The sequence below is a fragment of the Orycteropus afer genome, unplaced genomic scaffold (genome assembly GCF_000298275.1).
Source record: "Orycteropus afer afer isolate SDZICR_OR568_19922 unplaced genomic scaffold, OryAfe1.0 scaffold00836, whole genome shotgun sequence".
NCBI classification, from domain to species: domain Eukaryota; kingdom Metazoa; phylum Chordata; class Mammalia; order Tubulidentata; family Orycteropodidae; genus Orycteropus; species Orycteropus afer.
Genome location: NW_006922423.1, coordinates 625081 through 634415, shown reverse-complemented (window position 1 = coordinate 634415; position 9335 = coordinate 625081).

Below are 9335 nucleotides of genomic sequence, written 5' to 3'. Positions count from 1 at the left end.
TTTCAGCCTTTTGCCAAAGATCGACTGACCATAAATGAGTGGATCTATTTCTGAGTCCTCAATTCTGTTCCACTGGTCTATGTGTCTGCTATACCAATGTAAGGTTTGAATTTTTTTTTTTCCTTTTTTGACATATGCTGTTTTCATAACTTCATTTTACATGTCAGATCATACAGATATAATATTCGTGTCCTCTTCCTTTGAACTTTCATTTAGTGTCAGTTCTACAAGTAATTTTATATTTAATGACTATCACTAGTGTTCACGTTGTGGTCCTTCTAGTTATGTTGTTGTCTGCACTGCATTCTCTAGTGAACTCCATAGAAAGAGGTCATGGGAACAATATTCTCTGCAATTGTGCAAGTTGTCAACTGTTTATGACCCTTATAGTTAAAGTTCAGTTTTGCTAAGTATAAAATATTGAATCAGTTTTTCTTTTAAATTTTGTTTAAATTTATTTCAATTTTTTTACTCTTTTTTTTTATTGTTCTATAGACCATTTGTGTTGGAATATATAATGATACTCGATGACCCAACCCCTTTCAAATCATGTGTTCTTTTTGCTAGATCAGCAAGGATTTTTTTTTTTCTTTAAAGACCAATAATTTTACTAGAACATACCTTCAACCAAGTGATTTGTGGATGTTGTTCTCAGATTCATGCAGTGAACTTTAATATATAGCTTAAACTATTAATTTATATTATTAACTAAGGAAAGTTTTAATGACTTATGTTGTTGTTTTTGGTAGGTGCTATTGAGTTGGTTTTGACTCATAGACAAATGTGTACAAGAGAACAAAACACTGCAGCCACTGTGTCAATTCATCTCATTGAGAGTCTTTGTCTTAGTCTGGGTTCTCTAGAGAAGCAAAAGCAGTGAAAATATATAAATGTATATGTCTATATACATATGCATATATGTGTGTGTGTGTGTTGCATACATATATACAGAGAAAATGAGATTTATCTCAGGAAAATGGTTCACAGAGTTGCAGAGACTACCAAATCCCAAGTTTGTGGGTCAAACATCAGGCTTAAGGCTTCTCCTGAGACATGCAGTTTCAGAGACTGACAAACCCAAGAATAGCAGGCAGTACAGAAGGCTGCTGTCTTTGGCAGATGACAAACCCAAGATCAACAGGCAAAATGACAGATTATTGTCTTATAGGCTGCAAAGGCAACAATCTCAAGATTGGCAGGCAATATGGCCTGCCACTGGCTCACTTCCAAGAGCTGGAGATGATGCAGGATTGAGCAGAACACCAGAATACATTCCCAGAATATCCATATGTAAGTCAAAGTGGGCCATACCCCAGGGGAAATGTTGTGGTCCTTCTAGCTATTTCAAAATGAGTGGTTGTTCATAGGAAATTTCGTCGTGGGGGTGATTACATCACAACTGTTTCCTTAGGTGGTATTTGTTATACATATCTTTGCAATGAAGTTATTTTCAGGTTATTTACTTTGCCTTATATAGTTATGATAGTTATTTTTCTGTATTAGTAGATGCAGAGTTTGGAAAATTACATAAAATCAGATCTATTTAAAAATCTAATCACTTATTTTAAAATGATTAATTATAGTGATAACAACTCATTGAATGATGGAAGTATTTATAAGTAGAACTGAGTTTTTGTTTTTTTTTTTAATTGTGATTTGGGTGAAGATTTACAGAGCAAATTCACTTTCCATACAGCAGTTCACATATACTTTGTCTCATGACATTGAGCACAGTTTACCACAATACAACAGCTCCCACTTCCTCCCCATAGTTACCTTTCGCAGTATCCATCCCTCCATACACTCTTGCCCCCTGAGCTTTCTGCCTGTACATAAGCACCTCTTCTTTCTCCCATGATTGTTCTCTCCAAGGAGAATATCTACTTGAGGAAAATGTTCAACTCATATGCCTGTCTTTTGTTTGGCTGGAAACCACAGGTGTGGGTTCAATTCCAGACCTGAAGGGCAGCTAGGGGCCATGTCTCAGTGGTTCCACCAGGCTCTATCGGACCAGCAAACCTGGTCCCCCTGCTTTTTTTTTTTCCCCCTCCAAATGATTTTGAGTTTTGTAGAACTGAGATCTTAAGACATGATTTCATTTTTAGTTTCTGTCTTCTTTTACTTTGTACTCATGTATTAATAAGACTCAAATAGAATAACATTTTTGAAGTCCTGTACCTGATTTACGTAATATACTAGACTAAATTCAATAATATTTGAATGAGTACAGACGAGTTCTTCAAGTTAATGCTGTCTTTGTTGGCTCAAGTTTGCATATTATAATATTAACCTATAACTAATGAACATATTTCTGTGGGGACATGATATAGTATGGTCCAAGTTCCATTGTATTTCCTTAATATAGGAAAATAAGATGGAGAAAACAGGAGAAGGAATTATTAATGCAGCCCACAAATTCTCCAATACCAGCTATTTGAGGGAAGCCTGTGACAAAAGCAAGATCAAACCATAATTGAATTCATCACATGTAAGGCATAGATCTTCTACTGTCATGTTTGCCTAAAGTGAACATTCTAAAGCAATCTAATGGTTTTACAACCAAGTTTGGTTTTCTCTCTGGTGGAATTATTCCCAATGCTAAATTTTAGAAAGATCAAGATTGTATGATATTTTATAAAAATTTTAATTTGTCACTTAGTGAATTATCTATTTAGTTCACAAATAGATGTTAATTAAAAACTTAATAAAGTTCTATTTCTTATAGTCTTAGAAAAGATCCTTCCATTTCTTTTATTTTGCATCACCTGTCTTCCTAGATTGCACTGTTTTTGTAATATGCCTTAAATGATTCTGCAGATCTTTTACCCTTTTTATTTTGAAGTATATGATCTAACTTCAGGCATCTGACAGTGATAATTAAATACAATAGGCTGCTTTGATGTAACTGAACACATATTACTTATATATAAAAGAAGAATCCAAGCCCATTTGCATCGAGTCAATTCCAACTCACAGTGACATAAAACCATTTTATCGTTTTATCAGTTTTATCCATTGAAATGAGTTAATGACATGAGGATAGTGATTATTAATGTATACATCCTCTTTGAATAAAGCAAATAAAGTATAAATAAGGACAACATAGTTCTGACACTGAAGTTAGCTATAACATAAATTTCAGAAGAGGTTCATAATGGAAGGTGATGAAATCCATACAGAAAACAAATTTCTTGAAAACTACTGTCCTAATGAAACCTAAGTATCTTAAAAAAAAAAAAAATCATGCTAAAGTTTTTTTGGGGATTATAGCATAATGCTGGTGACTACACCTAATTTATAGTAATCTCTCAAGTCATATTGATCATATATAACTTTATATGTGCAATCAACATACATAACATACTGGAGGACATGCAGTCTATCCTCCTTATTCATGGATTCCATATTTGAAAATTCACCTACTTGCTAAAATTTATTTGTAAGCCCAAAATCAATACCTGTGGCATTCCATGGTCATTCACATACATGTACAGAACAGTGAAAAAATTTAGTCTCTTAATAACTTAGCGGAGCTTTGGAATTGTAGTCCCTAAGGCATTTGGCTGCTAACCAGAAGACTGGCGGTTCAAACCCACCAGCCATTTCTCAGAAGGAAGATTGGGCAATCTACTTCCGTAGAGATACTGCCTTGGAAATCCAAGGTAGGGTTGCTATGAGTCAAACTTACTCAAAGGCAGTGAGGTTTGTTTTTTTTTTTTTGATATTCAGTTTCTCATATGTTATATAGAGAAAATACGTGTGTTAGGTAAGCTTCATTCAGGCATAAGTTATAGAGCTATTGGCCATGAATTAATGTTAATAAAATAACAGTATGGAACATCCATAAAAAGGAAGGAGTGACTGAGGCAGTTGAGGTGAGTGCGGCTGAGGCCTGAGTATATGTTTGAATGCTAGTAAAGGATACTATTGTAGGTATTTCATCTTGTTGAGTGCCTGAACAAGAATTATAAGTTGTCTGGTGGTGTTTAACTGTGTATCTATCTATCTATCTATGCCTGAACTTATGCTCAGCTCCATCAATTACCTATGCTACCTTGAGCAAATAACATAACCAATTTGGGCCTTAGTTTTGTATTAGTTTCTGATTGCTGTTATAACAAATCACCGTAAGGTTAGTAGTTTGACACTACGGAAATTTATTACCCTCTCATTGTGGAGGTCAGAAGTCCATATGTTAGTATGTCAGGAGGGCGGGGGCTCTGTTTCTCCTGGAGGCTATGGAGAAGGACATGTGTCCTTGATGGCTCCAGTTTCTAGAATCCATCTGCATTTCTTGACTCTTGTTCCCTTTCTCCACCTTCAAAGTCAGAAATGAAGCATGTTCTATTTCTCTTAATTCTGCTTCCAACTTTCCAGCTCATTCTCTGATTCTCACTTTCCTGCTCCGTCTTATGAAGACACTAGTGGTGACACTGAGCCTAGAATTGCCCCATAAGAAAATTCTTAATTACACCTGCTAAATCTCTTTTGCCATGTAAGGTAGCTTACTCACAGGAACCAGGAATTAGGATATGGATTTTTTAGAAACCATTATTCTGTCTACTACTATTTCCTTGTTGATAAATAAGGATGATAATTGTATTTATCTCATAAGATTATTGTGAGGACCCAACAATTTACCACATGTAAAACACTTAGGATTGTCTGTGACTCATAGGTATATTACTAATATAATTTTGAGATTGTTCAAGTTTGTGAGTGTTGATTGTGAGTGTAACTATACACATCCCCACAAAGAATACTGAGGCATCAAGTGTATATATCAATGTAACCATTGTGTGCAGAAATATCTGTGTGTATGTGTGTGCATGCCTGACTGAGATCAATGTACAATCATGAAAGTACCCATCTGAGGCTGTGGATTTTAGTTTGTCGAGAGGCACTCTAAATATGTAGACTGACTGACTCTTGCTCTTTTATGAGGAGATCAGGAAAAAGGAAGTCTTCCTTCAGGGGCCTCAGGAGGTGAAAGGCAGCATGCCAGTTCTTCACTACTGTCAGTTCTCAAGAGTAACCGTTTCACTTTCTACCTTTGCAAAAAGCTAAATTATCTCCACAATTGTACTTGACCTCCTTCAACAGAGATTTGCTGAACATCACCTTCTAGGAGAAACCCTGAAACAAAACAAAACAAAACAAAAGACATATACCATCATGCACTTTTAAATAATCAGTTGTTCAGTAATCCAAAATATATTTCTCAACAGCATGAAGTGTGCGGTAATGTAATGTTCTAAAAGGCACTGAGTGACTGGCTGGTGATGTGTCATGGTGGTTTGACTGACATGGAAAGAGGGGTGCTCATTGTAATGGACACCCATAATGATGTAATGGTGATCTCCTAGCCTCAGTAGTTGTGAAAGATCTTTGCATTTACATCCTTGAATGGAAAATAAATTATTTTAAATATTTAAATTTTGTTGTACAAATGTTATATATCTCATTAATTAAATCATTTAATAGGAATGAAATAGCCTAAATAAATACATAAAAATCATTGCAAAAGAAGATGAGTTTACAGAGTCTCCTTTGCTCTCTTAGAATTGTTGTTATGTGCCGTGGAGTCAGATCCGACTCATAGAGACCCCTCCTTGGGTTTCTGAGGCGGTCTCACTACAGAAGTAGATTGCCCAACCTTCCTTCCGAGGAGTGGCTGGTGAGTTTGAACCACCAGCCTTCTGGTTAGCAGTCAAGTGCCTTAGGCACTATGCTATTAGGGTAGCTAAACTCTAGAAATAATGTTAAGCTGGAACAAGTCAGACCCCAGAAAAGAGATCTTCTACTCCATTTCTTAGAGTGAATTTAATTTCATTTCAACTTGTTTTGAGACTCACACTAAATCCCCAACCAGCACATTTGCCAGCTTCCATATAGTAAATTACACCCGAAAACTGATTCGTTTGCAAATTGAATCATTTGCAAATCAAACCAAACTCACTGCCTGACTTGGATCGACTCATAAGGACCCCTCCTTGGTTTTCCGAGGTAGTATCACTATGGAAGTAGATTGCCCAGTCTTTTTTCCTAGGAGTGGCTGGTGAGTTTGAACCACCAGGCCTTCTGGTTAGCAGTCAAATGCTTTAGGCACTATGCCACCTGACTACTATTAAAGTTGTGAAAATTCAGGCAGCCTAGGCTGAAATCTCCCATTGCCCTTTCCCACAAAAATCCTGTTTTTCTCTTAAACAAATAGAATAAATAAGTTTGCATGTAGAAATGTTTAATCACCTTAAGGTAAAATAAAAACTATTTGCACATGTTTTTTTGTAAAGAAAACTTTCTACAGAATTCTCCTAAACAGCATTTTATTAGCTCAGTTCAAATGTTTAAATGTAACTGACAAGAAATAAAGATTGATTGATTTTATATTGTTATTTAATTCATGTTCTTCACCCTTTCAGGCTGGTTTTCCCTCCAGTAGATCCCTGGGTGTTCCATATTGTTCGTACTCAGCTGTTAACCTAAAGGTTGGTGGTTCAAACTCACCCAGTAGTGACACAGAAGAAAAGCCTGATGATCTGCTCCTGTAAAGATAAGGGCAATTCTACTCTGAACAATTTGGCGAGTGTGAGTTGAAATTCACTTCATAGCAATGGGTTCAATTTGGTTTTAGATTCCCTCCAATATTCATAAGTTTATAATATTTACAAATTTGAGGGGAATTTGCTTAGCAAGTTTTATGTTTACAGAAACAATTTAACAAATGAAAATGTAGTTTTATAAGCACACCATTTTTATGACGAGATTATCTTTTGACTATAGTTTTTTTAATTTTTCCTTCAAAAATTACAGTGTGTTTATTTAGTAATAATAATTTGTTTAGTTACTGCTCATATTTCTTTTATTTAAAAATTTTTATTGTGATTTAGCTGAAAGTTTACAGAACAAGTTCATTTTCCATACAGCAGTGCATACACATTTTGTCTCATGACATTGACTGAAATTCCCCACAATGTAACATCTCTCTTCCCACTTCCTCCCCATAGTTACCTCTCCCTGTGTCCTTCCCTCCCATGCACTCCTGCCCTCACGCTGTCTCCCTGTGCATATACTGCTCTTGTAGTGTTTCATGATTGATCACTCCAAGTATTTTATCTACCTGATGGAAATGTTCAGCCCATATGCATGTCTATTATTTGGCTGGGGGACACAGGAGTGAGTTCAATTCCAGACTTGAATGGTAGTTAGGGGCCATAACCTCAGGAGTCTCACCAGACTCTGTCAGACCAGCAAACCTGGTCTTTTTTTTTTTTATGATTTTGAGTTTTGTTTCACATTTTTCTCCATTCTACCCAGGATCTCCTACACAGATCTCCCTCCAAGTGGTTGACAGTGGCAGCTGGGCACCATCTAGTTCTTCTGGTCTCATGGTCATAGAGGCTGAGGATCACATGGTCGACCAGTCCCTTGGACTAATTGCTTCCATATGTCTTTGGTTTTCTTCATTCTTCTTTGCTTAGGACAAGCAGAGACCCATTGTTGCATCTAGTTGGCCACTTGTAAACTATAAAAATACCAGTTGCTACTCACCAAAGTAGGATGTAGAAGAGTGATTTTGTGTAGTGTGTTATACCAATTGAGCTTGATGTCCCCTGAAACGATGGTCCTGAGCCCACAGGTCCAACTATTCCCTCCCCCCAGGTAGCTGGCTTGAGCCAAGAAGCCACCACAAGCTTGCCCTTGTCAGCTCTCCTCTATAGCTGGACATTCTTACAACACATAGACATACTTGTAGAAATGTTGTCTGCTAACCCTACACATGGTCATGGGCACACTATCCCCTGTCTAGACATACCTGATCATTTAGCCTGCTCTTAATTCTTAACAAAACAAAATAATCAATAAAGCAAATCAAGTAGAATATTCTGTTCAGTAATACAAGAATGTTTTTTCACAAAATAGTGGGGTTAAAAAATAAACCTATACTAAGTGTTTTACCAAAATTGTACTTTACTTATCTTTATCTGCCTTTTCAAAATGACATTTTATATATTGTTTAACAAAAATGTTCTTCAGTGATAGATGTCAAGTTTCACCCTCAATTAAATGCATGTATCTACCAAAAGACTGGCAGTTCAAACCCACCAAGCCACTCCTTGGAAGAAAGATTGGGCAATAGTGATACCGCCTCAGAAACCCAAGGAAGGATTGCTATGAGTTGGATCTGACTTGACGACAGTGAGTTTGGTTTGTTATTCTTCTACATGATTTTTATATAAAGACCATAAAGAAGATTGGGAGACCACAGGCAGTCTATAACTAGACTGATATTTAATTAGCTCAGGTAATGTAAGGTATCAGCATTTTTGCAATAATTGGTGTCTGAAGTATTAGGAGTTGAGAGGTAGGCAGAATCTCCCAGTTCTCTATCTCACAAATACATTTATAAAATCATAAAGAAAAAAAAAATTCAGCTTTCTCTGCTTTTATTTTCAGTAAGAAGGTAAGGTCTAATAATATTCAGTAAAATTAAATCAAAATTTAAAAAATCACTGTCTGAATTTATGTATATATATATATATATATATATATATATAACCTAAAAAGAATACTTAAAAAAACCTCTTTTTCATTCCTTCATTTATTTATTTTTGCTACATAGTGTAATGGGACAATCTAGATACCAGGTGACTGTGTATAGATTTTGAACCCACCACCCCAGTTGTAACAAACATTCTTTTGAGCTAGGATTCCCATTCTTTGCATTCTTTGTGATGCTAACCATATTTTGTTAGGATCTATACAGTCAAATGCCTTCATTTAGGTGATAAAGTACAGGTAAACATTTTTCTCGTGTTCTCAGAAAGTATTGGTGGAGAATACTAAAAATACCATGGACAGCCTGAAGAATGAACAAATCTGTCCTAGAACATGTACAGCTGGAAAGCTCCTTAAAAGTGAGAATGGAAATGGGGAGGGTATCCAAGAACATATATAGGGTTGGCAGACAATGGTCCTATAAGTTTATGTGAATAATCAGAATTCCCAGGTGTATAGTAGAGCTGACAAGGGGCAAGGTTGTGATCACTACTTGGTCACAGCCAGCTACCCAGAGGGACAGAGTAGTTGAACCCATGGGCTTGGGACCATAGTCGCAAGGAATATCAAGCTCAATTGGCATAACATACTATAAAAAACATTGTTCCACCTCTTACTTTGGTGCGTAGTGACTGGGATCTTAAAAGTTAGCAAACTGCCATCTACATGCAATGATGGGTCTCTCCTCATCCAGAGCAAAGAAGAATGAAAAAAACCAAAATTCATGGAAACAATTAGTCCTAGCGACTGGTACACCATCTGATCTGCAGCCTATA